This window comes from Erythrolamprus reginae (assembly GCF_031021105.1).
Source record: "Erythrolamprus reginae isolate rEryReg1 chromosome 13 unlocalized genomic scaffold, rEryReg1.hap1 SUPER_13_unloc_4, whole genome shotgun sequence".
Lineage (NCBI taxonomy): Eukaryota > Metazoa > Chordata > Lepidosauria > Squamata > Dipsadidae > Erythrolamprus > Erythrolamprus reginae.
The window spans coordinates 350,792-374,020 of record NW_027248448.1 but is presented as its reverse complement, the minus strand read 5'-3'; the positions used below and the strand labels follow the sequence as shown (position 1 = coordinate 374,020).

At 39.4% G+C, this 23,229-nt stretch overlaps 1 pseudogene; it reads right to left on the bottom strand.

Annotated features, from left to right (window-relative positions):
• Positions 1–23,229, bottom strand: part of LOC139155171 (vomeronasal type-2 receptor 26-like) — a 51,823-nt pseudogene that overhangs the window by 1,922 nt on the left and 26,672 nt on the right.

Here is a 23,229-nt window from a genome sequence, read left to right as displayed (position 1 = left end):
ATATTTCCTCTGCTCTTAGTAAAGTTTGCCCAGTCTGCCAATCCCTTCTCCCCTCTCTTCCCACCCCTCCTACAAAGTCGTTTTGATTTACTTCCTTTTAGATAAGAAATGGTGCAGGTTAAAAATAAAAAACAGCTTTGCTTCAATCTGCCCTTTAACTTGTACTTTCATGAAAAGGTTCTGGGAGGATCCAGTTCCACAAAGTCTCCCATTTTCCTCAGGGTCACCCACCTTCCTGAGTGGAGAAGGTCCCCTCCGGACAAGGAACGCAGTCGTAGCAGCAAACTGGCTCTCCTTCTCGAGCCCTCTTGACAAATCCAGGATGACAACTTTCCACACATTTGGACTCAGGCAGGGACTAAGCAGAAAAAAGAGAATGTGTTAGGAAATATGTTAGGACTCCCCATTCATGGAAAACAGAAGTAAAAATGGATGGAGATAATTAGCCTCTGGTCTTCACTGAGGTAAATATGAAATCTCTGCCTACTTTTTTGGGTATTTTTTTTATTTTTCTCCATACAAAATCCTTCAATACATTTGGAAACATTTTCATATTATCATCAAAACAGTATCGACATTTTCTTTTTTTTTCTTTTTTCAGAAATATTCCAAAAAGATAAAGTTGAATATTAAAGATAAGGGGAACTACAAACCGATTGACACATGGCTATCCAAACATCACAAAGAACGAATAAAATGAAATTGGTTTGAAATAATTTGATTTAAATCTTAAAAGTCACGAGCTAGCGGTCAACAACACAGTTGACAAACTAGTAGTACTGATAAAAGGTTTGGATGATAACATCATAAATCTACGGAGTTTAATTAGACTGTACGAGACTTAAACATAAAAAATAAGGGTCAAAATGTAAACTATATTAATCACCATTTATAGATATCCATACCTTTATTGTGTACTTAGTGATAAGTTACAATAAACAAACCCAATGTATCGTAAAAGCAATCACTTATAGTCATAATATTATTTTTTTTCACTTTTATGATGTGTACCATGTATAATTCACATTATGGAAATGTTCATTTAATGGTTTTTTTTGGTTGTTCTTTTTATGTGTGTGTTTTTCTTTCTCCTTTCCCCCTTCTTTTTTGTTATGTACGTGGCAGGTCTAAAGCCTCTAACTTCACATGGTGGCTGTTTGTCTTGTGTTTTTTAAATTTATATAATCAATAAAAATCTTTTTTTTAAAAAAAGAAATCTCTGACTTCTTCTGAACAGATGCAGGAGATATAACAACTGGCAGATTCTTCAATTCCTCTCTTTTGCTTTTGGAATTTAACATTACAATAAAGTACTTTTCTATTTAATAACGTTTGATGGGATGGAATTGCAGAAAAAAGATTTAAGTATGAGGATATATTCATATTAAAACTGAGAATAAAGTTTATTGTAAAGGGTCTAGGAAACTTTTATTTCATTCAGTTTTTTTAATGTAGAATAAAACTATGATGAAGAAAGAAACCTCTGACCAATAAGATCTTGAAAGATTTCCATAAAACATGGTAAAGCTGCTCGACTTAGGTCCTGTCTGTTGAAGAACTTCCATTAAATAACACCAACTGGCATGGAAGGCCAACCACCCTGGAGACTCTAGGCTTTCCCCACTTGAAATGGGACCTCAGGCTTTGGAAAACATAGAAAAGACAGCAAAATTTCTCCCACCTTATTGAGCAACTTTAGCCGTGAAAGAGCATCTTGGTCGATAGAAAATCTCTGCCTTTCTAAATATGCCAGAGTATCTCTCTTGGCATCCTCCTTGGGGAGAACCAAGATGCTGTAAATGTTCAGATCTGCTGTTATCTCTCCATTTTGGTCCAAGTACAGTTTAAATTCTGAAATATTCCAATATTCATTCTTCTCCAGAAAGGGATTAAACTAGAATGGGAACATCCAGGAATTTGAAATACAGAAATTATTATTTCTTCTACAATTGTCTAATCTCCAAATATGGTTAAATAATACTGCCATTATCTTCAAACGTGAATGAAAATGTTTGAAACGTGTTTTTTTAGATATGAATAAATCAAACGCATACAACTGCTCTGATCTCCCTTGTTAATATATTTCTGGCCCGATTGTACAGCATTCTATCACCTTTTCTGTAGGCTTCCTCTTTGGAATGACGTAACTGCTTGAGTTTGGCTGTGAACCAAGGTTTATTGTTACTGTATATTTGCAAGTTCCTGGTTGGTACACATAGGTCTTCACAGAAGGTGAGATATGATGTTACAGTATCTGTGAGTTCATCTATGGATGATCTCTGGTGGGCCCGGGACAGGGGTTTATCCTCTGTCCTGGTGCTTCTTGACCTCTCAGCGGCTTTCGATACCATCGACCATGGTATCCTTCTGCGCCGGCTGGAGGGGTTGGGAGTGGGAGGCACTGTTCTCCACTGGTTCTCCTCCTATCTCTCTGGTCGGTCGCAGTCGGTGTAAGTGGGGGGTCAGAGGTCAACCTCTAGGTCGCTCCCTTGTGGGGTACCTCAGGGGTTGGTCCTCTCCCCCCTACTATTTAATATCTACATAAAATTGCTGGGTGAGATCATCCAGTGGCATGGGGTGAGGTATCATCAGTACGCTGATGATACCCAGCTGTACATCTCCACCCCACGTCCAGTCAACAAAGCAGTGGAAGTGATGTGCCGGTGCCGGGTGTCAACAGACTCAAACTCAACCCTTGTAAGAAGGAGCAGCTGTGGGTTTTGCCTCCCAAGGATAATCCCACCTGTTCATCCATTACCCTGGGGGAGGGGAATTACTGACATCTCAGAGAGGGTCCGCAACTTGGGCGTCCTCCTTGATCCACAGCTCACATTAGAGAACCATCTTTCAGCTGTGGCGAGGGGGCCGTTTGACCAGGTTCGCCTGGTGCACCAGTTGCGGCCCTACCTGGACCTGGAGTCACTGCTCACAGTCACTCATGCCCTCATCACCTCGAGGTTCGACTACTGTAATGCTCTCTACATGGGGCTACCTTTGAAGAGTGTTCGGAAACTTCAGATCATGCAGAATGCAGCTGCGAGAGCAATCATATGCTTCCCCAGGTATTCCCGTGTTACACCAACAGTCCGCAGTCTTCATTGGTTGCCGATCAGTTTCCAGTCACAACTCAAAGTGTTGGTTATGACCTATAAAGCCCTTCATGGCATCGGACCAGAATATCTCCCGGACCGCCTTCTGACACATGAATCCCAGCGACTGGTTAGGTCCCACAGAGTTGGTCTTCTCCGGGTCCCGTCGATGAAGCAATGTCACCTACGGGACCCAGAGGAAGGGCCTTTTCTGTCGAGGCCCCGACCCTGTGGAATCAACTCCCCCCCAGAGATTAGGACTGCCCCCACCTTCCTTGTCTTTTGCAAACTCCTGAAAACCCACCTCTGTCATCAGGCATGGGGAACTTGATTCCCCTAGGCCGTTTCCGCTTTATGTATGGTTTGTATGACATGTATGATTGTTTTTATATTAAGGGTTTTAAATTGTTTTAATCATTGGATTTGAACTGTTCTGTTGTTGTGAGCCACTCCGAGTCTTCGGAGAGGGGCAGCATACAAATCTAATAAATAAATAATAATAATAATAATAATAATAATAATAATAATAATAAAGCTGAGAGATGTGACGGCAGTAGTGTAAACTACTGGTAGGTCTAACCTTGCCGGAGTGGTCAAAGCAGAGGAGCCAGACTAAACTTATCTAAAACATTTAATCTAATGGAGAGACAAAACAAAAAGAAGTCCATACTGGCTCGGTCATCGCCCAGGATAAAAAGGACGGCGGCGGGTGCTGTGGAACCTGGGCAGCCATTGACAAATTAGCTACAGGAACAAAACAAACAAAGCTTATAAATCAAAAAGCGGCAGAAATTCTCAATGTCAAAGAATCACACAATCATGAAGTGTTATTACAACTCGGAGCCTGAAAAACATGGATATCAAAGACTGATCTACCAATTATGGAAACAAGAATATGCAGACTCAAAAATAATGGAACTTTGACTGGCCGATCAGCGATGACTCATAATCAGGAACCAAATGTTCCGTGAAGTCGAATTAGAAGAAATACATAAAATTTGCAAAATAGAAACACCAAAATCTGATCTGGCACCAGTAGAAGCTCCAATAAGATCTGGAACCACTGAACAACTGAAACCTGATGAAAATTTGGAAAGACAGCAAGAAGCTACAGATGAGACACCTGGCACTATGACTCAAAGGCAGCAAGAACTGAAGGACCAAATACTTGCTCATGCAGGGCCCAATGCAGAGCGAAAGAGACTGCCAGCCTGAAAAAACATAAGCAAGAAACGACTTGTCCCACTGATGGAAGATATTAACTCTGCACTTGCAATTGGCAGTGTAACTTCAATTGAAGAATTGAATCAGCTTGCCTACAGCACAGCTGTGATAGTAACTGGAGAACTAGGGTTACTGCAAAAGAAACCAATCGGAAAACCAACTTGAAAACCAAAACGGAAAATCCAACTAGAACTGAAAATCAAAAGCTTGAGATCAGATGCAAGTAACTTGAAGAACATTAAGGAGCAGAAACTGAACAATCAGAAGCTCAAAGACTATTTGACAAAAAAGTACTGGCGTAGTACAAGAAAAATCGAGGAAGCTCTGGAAATTGTACAGCAGCAGATGACAGCGACAGCCAGGAAAATTGAGTGATATGAAGCTAGGATCACCCAGTACAGGCAGAATCAAACATTTCAATCCAACCAGAGGCAGTTCTACCAGAACCTGCATCAGCAAACGGATAAGAAAATTGAAAAGCCAGAGGTGAAAATAACAACAAAGTTCTAGAAAGATCTCTGGGAATTTGAAAAGGACTATAACAAAACTGCTGGGTGGATAAAGGAGTTTGAGAAAAAATTCTCAAAGAGCAATATGCAGCAGCTGGAAATAACACCTGAAATGATTGCAAAAAGAGTGAAGAAAGTAAAGAACTGGACATCCCCTGGCACTGATCAGGTGCATCGGTTTGGGCTGAAATACCTGACCAGCCTGCATGCAAAAATGGCCGAATTGTTCAACAAAATGCTGCAGACAGGAAATATCAGTGAATGGTTTACAACTGCAGAACATATTAATACAGAAAGATGCAGCAAAAAGAGCCATACCAGGAAACTACAGGCCAATAACATGTTTGCCAACCATGCTCAAACTGCTGACATGTATCATAGCTGACAGAATTCAGGACTACCTAGAAGAAAATGACATCATGCCAGTAGAGCAAAAGGGCAATAAAAGACAAAGCAGAGGTACAAAAGACCAGCTCCTAAATGATAAAATGATTTCAGAGAACTGTAAAAACAGGAAACAAACCTATACATGACCTGGATTGACTACAAGAAAGCCTTTGACTCATTGCCACATAGCTGAATCATAAAATGCCTCAAAGTCATTGGAGTCAATGAAAACATCAGGAAATTCATAGAAAAGACGATGAAATATTGGAAGACTGAGCGTTTTTTTGGGAATGAAAGCTATGGATTGATCAACATCAAAAGAGAAATCTTCCAGGGGGACTCTTTGTCCCCATTGCTATTCATCATCGCTATAATCCCACTGTCACTCATCCTACAGAAAACAAACCTAGGCTACCAAACTGCTAGGAATTCACCAAAAATTTCACACCTGCTGTATATGGATAACCTGAAGTTGTACGGAAAATCAGAAAATGAGATACAGTCACTAACCAACACTGTGAGAATCTTCAGCAATGACATCAGCATGGAGTTTGGCTTGGATAAATGTGCCACAGTAGCACTGAAAAAGGGGAAAATCACTGAAAGTGAGGGCATTGAAATGCCAAATGGTCAAACCATCAAGTGCCACCAGCCAGAAGCCTATAGATACTTGGGCATCTTGCAACTGGATAATATCAAGCATGGCCATGTGAAAACTGTGATCAGCAAAGAGTACATCCAGAGGATCAGAAAAATTTTGAGGAGCAACCTGAATGGTGGCAACACTATCAAGGCGATAAATACTTGGGCCATACGGAGTCTACGGAAAGGGGCGGCATACAAATCCAATAAATAAATAAATAAATAAATAAATAAATACCTGTCATTAGTTACACAGCTGGCATAGTGAACTGGACTCAAGAAGAGCTGGACAACTTGGACAGGAAAACCAGAAAATTAATGATGATCCATCATGCACTACACCCCTGCAGTGACATTGACAGGCTGTATTTACCAAGGAAAATAGACGGCAGAGGACTTTTGCAAGTGAAGCAGACAGTGGAAGAAGAGAAGCATGCATTAGCTGACTATGTGAAGGAGAGCAAAGAGTCAGTGTTGATGGAGGTCAACAATTGGAAGCCTCTCAAGGTGAAGCAAACTAAGGACCAGTACAGAAAAACCGTAACTCAGTGTCGTATGGACAGTTGGTGGAACAAAGCATTGCATGGCCAGTTCTTGGAGAAGATTGAAGGCAAAGTGGATAAAGAAAAGACCTGGTCATGGCTTACAAGTGGAACACTCAAAAAGGAGACAGAAGGACTAATATTGGCTGCACAAGAACAGGCCATTAGAACAAATGCTGTCAAAGCCAGAATTGAAAAATCAACAGATGATCCAAAGTGCAGACTCTGTAAACAAACAGATGAAACAATCGATCACATACTCAGCTGCTGCAAAAAGATCACACAGACTGACTACAAGCATAGACACAATGCTGTAGCATAGATGATCCACTGGAACTTGTGCCAGAACTACCATCTATCAGTGGCAAAGAACTGGTGGGATCATAAGCCCGAAAAAGTGGTCGAAAACGAGCAAGCAAGGGAAAGGCAAAAACCATATTAAAAGGAGACTTCCAATTTCGGGTATGGCCATGATTAAAGAACTGGATTTGTATGATGTCTGGAGAAAAATGAATCCTAAAAGTTGACAATATATATTCTTTTCACACCCACGTGAATCGTGGTCACGCATAGATATGGTGTGGACCAATTTAACCTTGTTTTCACAGATTACGAATATGGAGATACAGAACAACAAATGGTCAGACTGTTCTTTGATTTTATTAAAGCTTAGAAATCCTGTGGGAGGTAAGAATAGATGGATTTTAAATTCAAATATATTACAGGAAAAAGAATTCTTGGTTAAAATGGAAAAAGAATTGAGTTTTTTCTTTAAAGATAACTTAAATGAAGACACATCTGTTCATTTTGTATGGGATACGATGAAAGCGAATTTTGGAGGCATATCCATTACTTATCAAATAAGAAAAAATTAAAAATGTAAAGAGAAAACAATTAAATTGCAAAGAGAATTGCAAGATATAGAAAACCAAAACAGGGAAAACACTGCAAATGAAAAGTTGCAAACAGAAAGTGATTTAATAACCCATAAATTAAATTTAATTAATCAAGAAGAATTAGCTTTAAGTATAAAAACAATGAAACAAAATCACTTTGAATACGCTAATAAAGCTGGGATTATTTTATAGACTAAGGAAAAGGAAAGCCAATAGAGTAATTCAACAACTTGCAGATGATCAGGGACAACGACATCAGGATTTGGCCAAGAAAAAAACAATAATCCAAAGTTTTTCCAAAACTTATATAAAAAAAAAGAAAATTAGTGAAGTAGGGACCAGAAATTACTTGTTAAAACAGCACTTACCTATCTTGACTGAAGATATGAGAATAAATTTAAACAGAGACATCACACAAGAAGAAATACAGAAAGCACTGCAAAAACAAAAACAAAAAAACCCCCAAGACCCCGAGCCCAGACGGCCTTCCGGTTGAAATTTATAAACCTTTTATTAATATATATGAAAAAGAATTGTTGGAACTGTTTAATAGAATCTCAAAAGAAGGTAAATTTCCAAATTCCTGGAGGGAAGCATATATTACCTTAATTCAGAAGGAAGGATTGGATGATTGCCAAATTCAAATTTATAGACCCATTTTGTTATTTAATGTGGATTATAAACTATTTGTTTCAATAGTTGCAGAAAGACTTAACATAGTATTAAATGAGCTAATACATCCTGATCTGAATGGCTTTCTCCCTAACCGTCATATTAGAAACAACACTAGAATAGTAATGAATGCATTAGAATATTACGAATTACGATCGGATAAACAATTGGCTCTCTTTTTTATCGATGTGCAAAAAGCCTTCGATAATGTAAACAGAATTGTTTAAATTATACTAATTAAAATGATGCAATTTGGAGAGAAATTTAATAGATTGATAGAAAATATTTATTCGGGTCAAACAGCTACTATTTTAATGAATGGAGATAAACAGATAGAATTAACATTACCTAAGGTTGCCCAATCTCCCCTTTATTATATATTCTTTACATTGAAATTCTACTCAACAGAGTAAGAGCAAATCAAGAAATCAGAGGTCCAAAAATTAAAGATCAACATTATAAAGCACAGGTTTTTGCGGATGACATTGTTTATATTATAGAAAATCCATTAATATCCGGTCCAGAATTATTAAAAGAAATTGAAAATTTTGGAAGAGTAGCTGGTCTCAAAATTAATAAAGACAAACCAAAAATACTAATTAAAAACATGTCAAAAAAGCATATACAGGAATTGGAAGAATATAGGAATTAAATCCATTTAAAAAGTGAAATACAGTACAGTACTTAGGAATTTGGCTATCAGCTAAATGTAATTCGATAAAAGAGAATAATTATGAGAAATTGACTTAGCAAGATGGTCCAAATTACAAATATCATTATTAGGTAGAATATTATTATGAAGAATTATTTTATATATAATTTACTTGGCTTAAAAGATTATAAGAAAATTGGTTTTTTTAAAATGAGTTTAACAGATTTGTAAGATTCAAATAAGAAATGAATTTAATGACCAGCGATTAATGTAAAGGTTATTGTAATGTTTTAATATTAGATAATGAAAAGCTATACTTTAAGAGGTTTTTGAATATATAATATATGATATGTTTTCACAATTACTTTGTGAAAGAAATAAAGAGATACAAGAGCCTCCATTGAATGATTACAAAGGAAAAAGGAAAAAGTTATATATGTTTGACAATAAGCTGGACTTCGTTTTGGAAACTATGTATTGTTTTTTAACTTTGTGTTGGAGAAAAATAAAAAATTTATGATGGAAAAAAAATGAATGTACTTCCAATAGTTCTTTATTTATTCCAAACCGCCCCAATAAGAAATGAACACAAATTTTATAATCAACTGGATAAAGCAGTCAGGAAATTTAGTTGGATGGGAAAACCCCCAGAATTAAATAAAAACTTTTACAAGACATAAAAAGTCAAGGAGGTATGGGTCTACCGAATTGGAAAATATATTATCAAGCGACTATGGCCTTATGGTTAAAAGATTGGATAACTTTGGAAAATAAAAGACTCTTAACTATCAAGGGCCATGACCTGCAATATGGGTGGCATAAATATTTGTGGAACAAGGAAGAAAAAATACATAGATATTTTAAAAATCATTATATTAGAGGCATATTGATACAAAATTGGCTAGAAATTAAAAAATATATATTTTAATATTCCAAAATGGCTTTCCCCCTTAGAAGCAATAATATATCCAAATTTAGTTGAGATAAATAATACTATTACATATCTGAAGACTCGGGGTGGCTCACAACAACAACAATAAAACACACAGAGTACAAGATGAGGTAAAAACATACTACCATATGTGGGGGACCTGTGGGGAGGCTAGACATTTCTGGATGAAAATATGGAAATGGGTAAAAGAAATTACATTAGTTGAGATAAAATTTGAACTGGAAATTTTTATACTGGGAGTGATTGATAGCAATATTAAAACAGAGGATAAATACCTTATTATACACTTTATTACTGCCGCTAAAATATGCTATGCCCAAAATTGGAAAAAGGATGACATACCCACAAATGTACATATTATAAATAAAATAATGGAATTGGCTGAAATGAATCGGTTAACTATGCAGATCAAAGACAAATACAGATACAGTCTTCTACAAAATTTGGGACAAATGGTATAATTGGGTACAAAAAATGAGAAGAATTGAGAATGTTCTGGCGGGCTTCACGGCACAAGCCCCCAATTAAGTGCAAAGGTAGGAATTCAGACACACACATTTGAAAAGTCAAGCAAAACACCCTTTTGGTAGTCAAAGGGCTCACCTTCAAAGCAACAGACTTGAATGCTGTGAAAAACAATAAACAAACAAAGGAATTAACAAGCAGCTGTGAAGACATCACAACTACTCTCCTTCAAACGTTTCAACTCACACACTTGACTATGGTTTAGGTTCAGAGTCCTGGAATCAATGCAAAGAGAGTCCTTGGAGAATCCTGAGACAAAAGCCACTTCCTCTTTCACTGAATGGATAAACTTCCACACTCAAAGGCCAAAACGCTGACTATTTAACAGCAGCTCCAATTAGTCCCATCCACAGGTGCTCTACCTTATTTCCTGTAGTATTTACGCAGTTGCTCTTTCTTAGACATTGCCCTGTGCCTGCGTACATCAATAAATGTTTCTCCTTCCAAATCCAGTGATAATAATGATGATGAATCACTCAGGGGGTGACTACCTAATGGGCTGTCTGCCCTTACCCCCTCTGAGGATCACATTTCACATTTCACATTCACTCTGCTTCAGATGCTTCCTTGTCAGAAGCAGTTGGCAGTAAAACTGGCCTCTGACACTGGGAGGATTCACCCACATCCACCCCCACAGTCTTTGGGGCAGGAGTTGGCCCAGAGCCAACCACAACAGAGAACAACTAGCTTTTGCCCACATCACAAAAAGGATTTTTACCAAAATTGAAATTAAGACCTTTTTTCCTTAATCCAGTCATGCCACAATATTTATAGACTATTTTAGTTTTGTATTGTGCATTAAAATAAAAATTTAAAAAAATTGAAAAGAAAAAGAAAAAGTTTGAGAAAAGATTCTCACTTATATACTGACAAAATATAGAGAAAATATAACTGACACAATTGGTCAATTATAGGGAACATTCTAGAGCAGATGAGAAATAAAATGAACAGAGAGAAAAAAAATATTCATAAACTCTTTAGAAACTACCGGAAGATTCCCAGAAAGCATGGGTTTATCAAGAAGAAAGGTGTCAGAGTCGTAGAAATACAACAAACCTTGAAAGAGAACAAACAAAGGATTAAGACGGTTGGAAGTAAAATAGATAAAGTTGAGCAGAGAATGGAAGAATTTGAAGACCGAAGTTGCATACTTAATAAAGGATACAACGAGTCCATAACTCATTTAGAGTTACAACGTGCATCTTATGGTCTAAGATTTCAGAATACAGTGATCCCCCGGGTATTGCGATCCCGATCATTGTGAAACGGCTATATGGCGATTTTGCAACCCAGAAGTAAAAACACCATCTGCGCATGCGTGCCCTTTTTTCTATGGGCACGCATGCGTAGATGGCGCCGGGCAGATCAGCTGCTGGGCGGCTTCCCTAGGTCTTCCCCCTCTTGCTGGCGGGAGGGCGAGCGGCGGGCATCAGCGAGGAGTTTCCCCACCGCCCACGCAAACTCCTCGCTGCTGCTCGCCCGCCCTTCGCCCGCCCACGCCGTTCGCTCGTGCCGCTTCCCAGCTGAGTCCTGAAGCGAATTGGCTTCAGGACTCAGCTGGGAAGCGGCGCAAGCGAGCGGTGCGAGCGAACGGCTTGTCCACCGCCTGCCTGCCCGCGCGCCTGCCCGCCTTTCGCCCGCCCACGCCGTTCATTCTCGCCGCTTCCCAGCTGAGTCCTGAAGCGAATTGACTTCAGGACTCAGCTGGGAAGCGGCGCGAGCGAGCGGCGTGAGCGAACGGCTTGTCCACTGCCTGCCTGCCCGCGCGCCCGCCCGCCCTTTGCCCGCCCACGCCGTTCATTCTCGCCACTTCCCAGCTGAGTCCTGAAGCGAATTGGCTTCAGGACTCAGCTGGGAAGCGGCGCGAGCGAACGGCTTGTCCGCTGCCTGCCTGCCCGCGCACCCGCCCGCCCTTCGCCCGCCCACGCCGTTCATTCTCGCCGCTTCCCAGCTGAGTCCTGAAGCGAATTGGCTTCAGGACTCAGCTGGGAAGCGGCGCGAGCGAACGGCGTGGGCGGGCGAAGGGCGGGCGAGCGGCAGCGAGGAGTTTGCATGGGCGGTGGGGAAACCCCAATCTTCGGCTCCTCGCTGCTGGGAAGTAAAAACACCATCTGCGCATGCGCAGATGGTGTTTTTACTTCCGCAGCGCTACTTCGCGCAAAACCGATCATTGCGAGGGGTCCTGGAACGGAACCCTCGCAATGATCGGGGGATCACTGTATTCAATAAGAGAAAGATGAAGATTTAAATGTAAAGATGGTGGAAATAATTGGAGAAATACTTCAGGATGACCCGCAGGAACTTATAAAAGAAATCGATGAACTATATAGAATTCAAACAAGCTACATCCGAATACACAACCTACCGAGAGAGGTCCATATTAAGTTTGTGAGGAAAACTATAAGAGATGACATTTTGAAATGGAAAAGAAATGAAACACTTGAAATCAAAGGGAAAGAAATTATAATATTGAAACAAGTTCCGAGAAGAGTATGAGAAAGCAGAAGACAGTACCACTTTTTGACTACAATTATAATTAAAGAAAAGATAACTTTCTGCTGGATTATTCCAGAAGGTCTTTCTCTGTACTGGCAAAACCAAAGAGTCAAGCTGGAGAATGTAGAAGACGCAAAAGATTTTTATGAAACAAGTGGTATTAGAAAATTTGAGCAACCGAGACAGGAAATATCCATAAGGAAAGAAGATGAGCTGGATGCTACCAGCCAGGAGTAGGAGGAGGCCATGGGTACAAGAAGGAAACAACCACAGTGAGAAGTGAAGGAAACCAAGAAATACCATAAATAGTTATGTCAGAGAATAGGAAAATATTCTCTGTTAATGTGAATGGACTAAATGAACCAAGAAAAAGAAATTAAATATTTTCAAAACTCAAAAAGCAAAGGGCACAAATTAATGATATTACAGGAAGTGCATATTAAAAAAACCAACAGAAAATTACTATGTAATTCGAAATTAGGGAATATATTTACTAGTTTAGCAGATTAAAAAAAAGAGGCATTGTAATGTATATAGATAATAAAATGGACTCCAAACAACTTTATAGTGATCAGAATGGCAGAATCTGAATTGTACAATTGAATATAGATCAAAAACCTCTTGTCATTGTTTCTATCTATGCACCGAACAATAATTAAAAAGAATTTTATAAACAATTACATGAAAAGATAAACAAATTAGCTATTGAGATTATGATTATAATCGGTGATTTTAATGCAATTTCAAATAGATCAATGGACCATTCAGGTAAAAAGAAAGACAAAAAACAACAACAATTTTACCAACTACTTTTCAGAAAATGAGGTCAGAGTTATTATTAAATGACATCTGGCAGGAGTGACATCCTCTAACTGCACAATACACCTTTTATTCAAATCCTCACAAAATTTGGACAAGGATAGACATGGCTTGGGTACCGACAACAACCGCAGAACATATTAAAGATATTGAGATAGATATAAATACCTGGGCAGATCACAACCCTTTAGTAATTTATTGGAAAGGACAAAAAAAAACCCAAATTAAATGGCAGATGGATAGGAATATTCTACGAGATACACAATATAGGGAATGGATGGAGAAAGAGTTAAAAAAATATTTTTAAATTAATAAAAACTCTGAAACATCTCCACAAAATTTATGGGATACTACTAAGGCATATATTAGGGGATTAATAATTTCCTACATGGCAAAGAAAAATAAAGAAAAAAGGAAACAACGTGAACAACTAGAAAAAGAATTAAAGGACTTAGAAAAAATATTACAAGAAAACTCATATGACGAAAAGATAAAAAGAAAAAGAGAGCTAGTTAAACATAAAATAAATCTCATAGAACAAGAACAAATAGCTGAAAAATTAAGAGTTGAACAGGAATATTTTGAGCATGCTAATAAACCCGGACGATGGTTAGCATTTCAATTAAGAAAACACAGACAATCAAAAATGATAAAGAAATTGGTAGATGAGAAAGGAATGACAAAATTTAGAACAAAAGAAATAATAAAAATAGTTGAGGAATTTTACAAAGATTTATATAAGAAGGAAGAAATAGAAGAAGAGATTTTTAAGTATTTAAATTCTATTGACCTACCAATTTTATCAGAAGAACAACAAACAAGTTTAAATAGTCCATTTACTATGTCTGAACTACAGATGGTTTTAAAAAAATCAAAAGAATAATAAAGCTACCAGTCCTGATGCCATACCGGCAGAATGGTACAAAATAGAAAGTAACGTATTAATGGTGAACATGTTAGAGATTTTTAATAGGATTATAATGGATGGCAAAATTCCCAGATCCTGGTCAGAGGCATTAATAACTTTAATACATAAGACAGGTATAAAAAAAGATAACGTACAAAATTATAGGCCAATATCTTTATTAAATGTTGATTATAAAATTTTCACTTCTATATATGCACTAAGACTTTAAAAGATCCTAAATGAAATAATACATGAAGATCAAAATGGCTTCCTACCAGGCAGATAAATACAAAATAACTTAAGAACAATAATTAACACATTAGAATTCTATGAACAACACCCAGGAAGGCAGATGTCACTGGTATTTGTAGATGCGAAAAAAGCATTTGACAATGTAGACTGGACATTAAAATGCAATTAAATAAAATGAGATTTGGGACAAAATTTGTAAATGTAATAGACGCAATATATTCCAATCAAACAGCTAAAATTATATTAAATAATGAACAATTAGAAAGTTTTGAGATTTTTAAAGGCGTAAGACAGGGTTGCCCTCTTTCACCCTTATTGTTTATACTAACAGTGGAAGTGTTATTGATTAAGATAAGGGCAAACAATGGAATCAAAGGATTAGATATAGGAAAAGAAACCTATAAAGTTCAAGCTTTTGCAGATGATGTGGTTTTTGTAGCGGAAAAGCCTCCAATATCAATTCCAAAGTTAATAGAAATGATAGAAGAATATGAAGCGGTGGCAGGTTTAAAAATTAATAGAAATAAGACACAATTATTAATTAAGAATATAATGGATATAGAAATGAGACAATTAGAAAATTTGATGGACATGAAGATAGTTAAGAAAGTGAAGTATTTAGGGATTTGGATCACAGCCAAAACAATGTCTTTAAAAAATGATAACTATATGAAACTTATTTGTGAAATTAAGATCTAGAAATATGGAACAACTTACAATTATCCTTCTTAAGGAGAATTTCAACAATTAAGATATATATTTTGCCCAAGGTATTATTTTTATTCCAAGTAATACCTATAAATCCTGGGAATTTTTAAAAAAAATAAACTAACAAAAATAGTTTAAAAAATTATATGGCAAGGCAAAAGGCAAGAATAAAATTAAGTCCCTTAGAAGATATTAAAGAAAGAGGAGGCTTTGCCCTACCTAATTGGAAGTTATATTACTAGGCAGCGGGTCTAACTTGGATTAAAGATTGGATAACTCTAGAAAATAGATGATTATTAAATTTGGAGGGCTACGATCTTATGCTGGGTTGCCACTCCTTTATCTGGTATGATAAGGAAAAAACACATTCCTATTTTAATAAACCCACAATGAAAAAAGCCTTACTAGAGGTATGGAAAGATATAAGGAAAAATCACTTTTTGACAATTCCAGATTGGATTTCCCCAATTGAAGCAATTAGCCACCCCAATCTAATTCAAGAAAGAAAAATACTGAAGTATAAAGAATTAATAGATGAGCAAATGGGATTAAAATCTAGGCAAAAATTACACGAAGAAGGAGTAATAATTGATTGGGGGCAGTATATGCAGATTCAATCAAGATATCAAAGAGATATTAAAATATATATATTTAGGAAGGATAAAAATTATTTAGGAAATTTATTAACTACAAACCAGAGAAAATTAATAGGGAAAGCGTATAAATATCTGATCAGTCATTAGAATTAGAAGTTCATTAGAGGTTCTGTCATTAGAATCGGGGTGATCTATAGGCCTCCAGGGCAATCTGAGGAATATGACAACAAGATGGTGGATGAAATTACCCAAATGGCAGTAAAGGGAGATATTGTGGTTATGGGCGATTTCAACATGCCTGATGTTGACTGGAATATCCCCAGTGCCCTTACATGCAAAAGTAAGAATATAGTAGAGGCCTTTACAGGAGCAGCTCTGGCACAGCTGGTTAAGACACCGACTAGAGGGAAGAATATTCCAGATTTAGTTTTTACGAATGGGAATTGGGTTTCAGAGGTCAAGGTGGGAGAAAATTTAGGTTGCAGTGACCATCTATGTTTGTGGTTTGATGTAAAAACTGATTGTGAGCAATCCTATAGTTCAACCAAAGTATTGGATTTCAGAAAAACAAATTTTAATGCAATGGGGGAATATTTAAATAATGAATTAAAGGGGTGGGATAAAATGGCAGGAGCGAGCACCCAGTGGACTGTATTAAAAAAGGCCATCTTAAAAGCCACTGGACTGTATGTAAGACAAATAACTAAAGGTAAAAGGAAGAAGAAACCACTATGGTTTAGCAATGATGTAAGGGCTATAGTCAATGAAAAAAAGGCTGCCTATAGGAGGTATAAAGAATCTGGAAGTATAGCTGATAGAGAGGTGTATAAAATGAGACAGAAGGAGGCGAAACAGATAATATATGCTGCTAAAGCCTCAAAAGAGGAAGAAATTTCCAAATCTGTAAAAAAGGGGGATAAAACCTTCTTCAGATATATTAGTGATAGGAAGAAGAAAAACTGCAGCATCATGAAGCTTAGTACCAGGAATAATACATGAATTAATGGGAATAAGGAGATCGCTGACCATTTCAATAGCTACTTCTGTTCAGTTTTCTCAAAAGAAACCTTACAAAATAATACTATAGAGGGATATAGCATTGCTTCCAGCTGTATGAATTCATTTCCAGTGATCTTAGAAGCCGATGTCTTCGAAGAACTTGAACGATTAAAGATAAATAAGGCAATGGGTCCACATGGCATCCACCCCAGAGTTCTTAAAGAACTCAGATCTGTCATTGCTATCCCCCTGACTGATTTGTTTAACCAATCCCTGTTAACAGGAGATGTTCCTGAGGATTGGAGAATGGCAAGTGTTGTGCCTATCCACAAGAAGGGCAGTAGAGAAGAAGCTGGTAACTACAGGCCAGTTAGCTTGACATCAGTTATAGTTAAAAAGATGGAGACTCAAAAAGAGGATAAATCAGCATCTAAAAAACAATAACTTATTGGACCCAAATCAGCATGGCTTTACTGAAGGCAAATCATGTCAGACTAATCTCATTGATTTCTTTGACTATGTCACAAAGGTGTTGGATCAAGGTGGTGCCGTGGATATTGCCTATCTGGACTTCAGCAAAGCCTTTGATACGGTTCCACACAAAGAGCTGATAGATAAATTAGTGAAGATTGGACTTAATCCCTGGATAGTTCAATGGATTTGCAGTTGGCTGAAGCGTAGACATCAGAGAGTTATTGTTAATGACGAGTATTCTGAACAGAGACAGGTTACAAGCGGTGTGCCACAAGGGTCTGTTCTGGGTCCTATTCTTTTTAATATGTTTGTGAGTGACATAGGGAAGGTCTGCCTATTTGCCAATGACTCTAAAGTGTGCAATAGAGTTGATATTCCTGGAGGTGTCTGTAATATGGCAAATGATTTAGCTTTACTAGATAAATGGTCAAAGCAATGGAAACTGCAATTTAATGTTTCCAAATGTAAAATAATGCACTTGGGGAAAAGGAATCCTCAATCTGAGTATTGTATTGGCAGTTCTGTGTTAGCAAAAACTTCAGAAGAAAAGGATTTAGGGGTAGTGATTTCTGACAGTCTCAAAATGGGTGAACAGTGCAGTCAGGTGGTAGGGAAAGCAAGTAGGATGCTTGGCTGCATAGCTAGAGGTATAACAAGCAGGAAGAGGGAGATTATGATCCCACTATATAGAGTGCTGGTGAGACCACATTTGGAATACTGTGTTCAGTTCTGGAGACCTCACCTACAAAAAGATATTGACAAAATTGAACAGGTCCAAAGACAGGCTACAAGAATGGTGGAAGGTCTTAAGCATAAAATGTATCAGGAAAGACTTAATGAACTCAATCTGTATAGTCTGGAGGACAGAAGGAAAAGGGAGGACATGATCGCAACATTTAAATATGTTAAAGGGTTAAATAAGGTCCAGGGGGGAAGTGTTTTAATAGGAAAGTGAACACAAGTACAAGGGGACACAATCTGAAGTTAGTTGGGGGAAAGATCAAAAGCAACATGAGAAAATATTATTTTACTGAAAGAGTAGTAGATCCTTGGAACAAACTTCCAGCAGACGTGGTAGATAAATCCACAGTAACTGAATTTAAACATGCCTGGGATAAACATATATCCATCCTAAGATAAAATACAGAAAATAGTTTAAGGGCAGACTAGATGGACCATGAGGTCTTTTTCTGCCTTCAGCCTTCTATGTTTCTATGTTTCTATCAGCTTCAAAACTATTGAATACATTTTAAAAGATAACATGATAAGCTGGTGTAAAAATGTAGGAAAAGAAATGGACTTAGATACTTGGGAAAAGGTTTGGACATACAATTGGAAAATAACCAAATCAGTTTCACTGAAAGAAAATCAGATTAAGATGTTTTATAGGTGGCATTTACCACCCAGCAGAATTGCAAAGATGTTCCCAAATTTATCCCCAAACTGCTGGAAATGTAAAAAAGAAATAGGTTCTTTTTATCATCAGTGGTGGACTTGCCAAAAAGCTTTATTGGAATAAAATAGAAAAGTGGATAAGATAAATTACCTCTCAGAATTTTTTTACTAGGTATAACAAACCAAAAAAATAAAAAAGAGATTTTTTATCTAATAACACATATTCTTACAACTGCCAGGATCGTTTATGCACAAAAATGGAAGGGAGAAGACATTCCTATGGATGATGAAGTAATAAGAAAAATCATAGACTGTGCAGAGGTGGATATGATGACAAGGTGAATCAAGAAAAATCAGATTTTTATAGAATCTGGGAAAGGATTTATATATGGTTAAAAAAAACAATGTTAAGTGATTGGTACACAAAGTAATATGTATATGATTAGATTATTTTATTCTTTTCTATGTTCTATATTTTTAAGAATCTCAAAGCTTTTCTTTTCTGTACTAGAAGACTTCTAATTTGAGCGGGGCAATTGTAGCCCCTATCTATGTTAAATGTTTGTTTGTGTTGTATGTTTTTTTACAAAAATCAATAACAATATTTTTTTAAAAAATTCTTACCAAGATGGCGCCGACAAAGGCTGCCTTGGTGAAATGCTCTCAAACAGTTTCTTCATTTTCTACTATTCCCTGCAATTCTCAACAGATTTCCTACTCAAGAGACCATTTGCTAAGAATTAAGGAACATTTCTTTAAGGAGCAGCTATCTGCAACTTCACCACCACCTGTCTTTACAAACACGGAGGAGATTTTAGCACAGGAGGAAGCCATTTCTCAGCGATTATGGATCACCAAAAAAACCGCAGATGGCAGAGATGAAGAGGTAAAAGGGCGGGAATTTTAAATAGACTAAGGAACAAGGGAATTTTAAAAAACCCGCTCCCTTCCATCTTTCTTACCAATTTACGTTCACTTGCCAACAAGATGGATGAAATACTGCTTTTAAATACAGTGGAACCCCGACATACGAGCAGCTCTACTTACGAGCTACTCGAGATACGAGCTGGGAGAGTAGAGAAATTTTTGCTCGACTCACGAGCTTCCATTCGGGATACGAGCCGAGAAGAGCCGGCCTGGCTTGCTTTGCTTCCGAGCTGATGCAGAGCCGAATAAAGCGTCACGCCCCTCTGACGCTTTCGGCGGCTTCCGAAGCGATGCTGGGCTCTTTTGCCGCCAAAAGCGTCAGGGGGGCGTGACGCTTTATTCGGCTCTGCAAAGCAAACCAGCCTGGCTCTTCTCCGTTCGTATCCAGCGCTTGGTGAGTCCTTGGCTTCTGCTGGGGGTGGGGGGATCTGAACGCTTTCTGCTGGGGGTGGGGGGATCTGAACGCTCTCCCTGGCTGGGAGCACTTTCGCTGCGAGAGAGGGCTTTCCCGAAAGGGACGGAGAAAGCCCTCTCTCGCAGCGAAAGTGCTCCCAGCCAGGAGGCTGCGAGAGAGGGCTTTCTCCGCCCTTTCGAGAAAGCGCGCCTGTCTGAAAAGATCGCCGCCAGTCTGGTGGGGTTTTGCAGCAACCTCCGAGCAACCTGGGCTCGGAGGTTGCTGCAAAACCCCACCAGACCGGCGGCGATCTTTTCAGACAGGCGTGCCGATTCTCCGCTCACTCCGGGTGAGCGGCGAATCGGCGCATCTGTTTAAAAAGATCGTAGCCGGCATGGAACATCCCCCCATGCCAGCTACGAGTTTTTCAGACAGGCGTGCCGATTCTCCGCTCACTCCGGGTGAGCGGCGAATCGGCGCATCTGTTTAAAAAGATCGTAGCCGGCATGGAACATCCCCCCATGCCAGCTACGAGCTTTTCAGACAGGCGTGCCGATTCTCCACTCACTCCGGGTGAGCGGCGAATCGGCGCATCTGTTTAAAAAGATCGTAGCCGGCATGGAACATCCCCCCATGCCAGCTACGAGCTTTTCAGACAGGCGTGCCGATTCTCCGCTCACTCCGGGTGAGCGGCGAATCGGCGCATCTGTTTAAAAAGATCGTAGCCGGCATGGAACATCCCCCCATGCCAGCTACGAGCTTTTCAGACAGGCGTGCCGATTCTCCGCTCACTCCGGGTGAGCGGCGAATTGGCGCATCTGTTTAAAAAGATCGTAGCCGGCATGGAACATCCCCCCATGCCAGCTACGAGCTTTTCAGACAGGCGTGCCGATTCTCCGCTCACTCCGGGTGAGCGGCGAATCGGCGCATCTGTTTAAAAAGATCGTAGCCGGCATGGAACATCCCCCCATGCCAGCTACGAGCTTTTCAGACAGGCGTGCCGATTCTCCGCTCACTCCGGGTGAGCGGCGAATCGGCGCATCTGTTTAAAAAGATCGTAGCCAGCATGGGGGGATTTTCCATGCCGGCTACGATCTTTTTAAACAGATGCGCCGATTCGCCGCTCACCCGGAGTGAGCGGAGAATCGGCACGCCTGTCTGAAAAGCTCGTAGCCAGCATGGAAAGCCCCCCCATGCTGGCTCCGAAGCACCGGGCACCCCTCAGCCGACGTCTTTTCCCCTCAGCCCTCGGGCTTGCACGCATTAATCACTTTTCCATTGTTTCCTATGGGAAACAATGCTTCGACCTACGAGCTCTTCGACATACGAGGTTCCTTCCGGAACCAATTAATTTCGTATGTCGGGGTTCCACTGTAGATGCAATTCTGATTTTCACAATGCATCTGCCCTATGCTTTACCTGGCTAAACGAGGAAATTAATGATAATAATATGCATATACTGGGTTTCCAGATTTTTCACACAGATCAGAATGCAGAATTATCAGGGGGGGGGAGGGAAAGGGAGGAGGCTTATGTATATATATCAACAACAGCTGGTCTCAAGACATCACCATTATACAAAAATTCTGTGATGAAAACTTGGAATCTTTATTAATTGCAAACCCTTTTATTCTCCTGGTGAGATGCATTCTTCCTTAATATCTGTGATTTAGATTCCTCCGCAGGCATCTGTAAAATAGGCACTAAGAACCCTAGTTGATCAGATTAGGGAGGCTGAAGCCAAATACCCTGATTCACTGGCCATTATTTTCGGAGATTTAAACAAGGCAAATTTAAGAGATGAGCTACCAAAATACTTTCAACATGTAAATTGTCCCACCAGAGGCAATAATATCTTACACCAATAATATCTTACTGGGCCAATAATATCTTACTGGGCCTTACCAAGAGCAGCTATGGGCCACTCTGGCCATTGCATGATTCACCTTGTACCTGCTTACAAACCAAGATTTAAAGCCACAAGACCAACAATTAAATCAATGAGGACTTGGACTGAAGAAGCAAAGTTAAAGCTAAAGGCTTGCTTTGATTGAACAAACTGGAATATTTTTAAAGACACCTCTGCAGACCTAGATTTATTTATTTATTAGATTTGTATGACGCCCCCCTCTGCAGACTTGGGGCGGCTAACAACAGTGCAAAGACAATATAAACAAACCTAATATTAAAAGTAATTTTAAAAACCCCAATTTAAAGAACCAATCATACATACAGACATACCATGCATAAATTTTATAAGCCTAGGGGGAAGGGAATATCTCAATTCCCCCATGCCTGATGACAGAGGTGGGTTTTAAGAAGCTTACGAAAGGCAAGGAGGGTGGGGGCAACTCTGGGGCTGCCACAGAGAAGGCTCTTCCCCTGGGTCCCGCCAAACGGCATTGTTTAGTCGCGGAACCCGGAGAAGGCCAACTCTGTGGGACCTAACGGGTCGCTGGTATTCGTGTGGCAGAAGACGGTCCCGGAGATATTCTGGTCCGATGCCATGAAGGGCTTTATAGGTCATAACCAACACTTTGAATTGTGACCAGAAACCGATCGACAACCAGTGCAGACTGCGGAGTGTTGGTGTGACATGGGCATATTTAGGAAAGCCCATGATTGCTCTCACAGCTGCAGTCTGCACGATCTGGAGTTTCCAAACATTTTTCAAAGGTAGCCCCATGTAGAGAGCATTACAGTAGTCGAGCCTCGGGGTGATGAGGGCATGAGTGACTGTGAGCAGTGACTCCCGGTCCAAATAGGGCCGCAAAAGGTGCACCAGGCGGACCTTGGCAAACGCCCCCATCGCCACAGCTGAAAGATGTTTCTCTAATGTGAGCTGTGGAACGAGGAGGATGCCCAAGTTGCGGATCCTCTCTGAGGGGGTTAATGATTCCCCTCCCATGGTAATGGACAGACAGATGGAATTGTCCTTGGGAGGCAAAACCCACAGCCACTCCATCTTATCAGGGTTGAGTTTGAGTCTGTTGACACCCATCCAGACCCCAACAGCCTCCAGGCACCAGCACATCACTTCCACTGCTTCACTGACTGGGCAAGGGGTGGAGATGTAAAGCTGGGTATCATCTGCATACTGATGATACCTCAACCCATGCCCTTGGATGATCTCATCCAGTGATTTCATGTAGATATTAAATAGTAGGGGGGA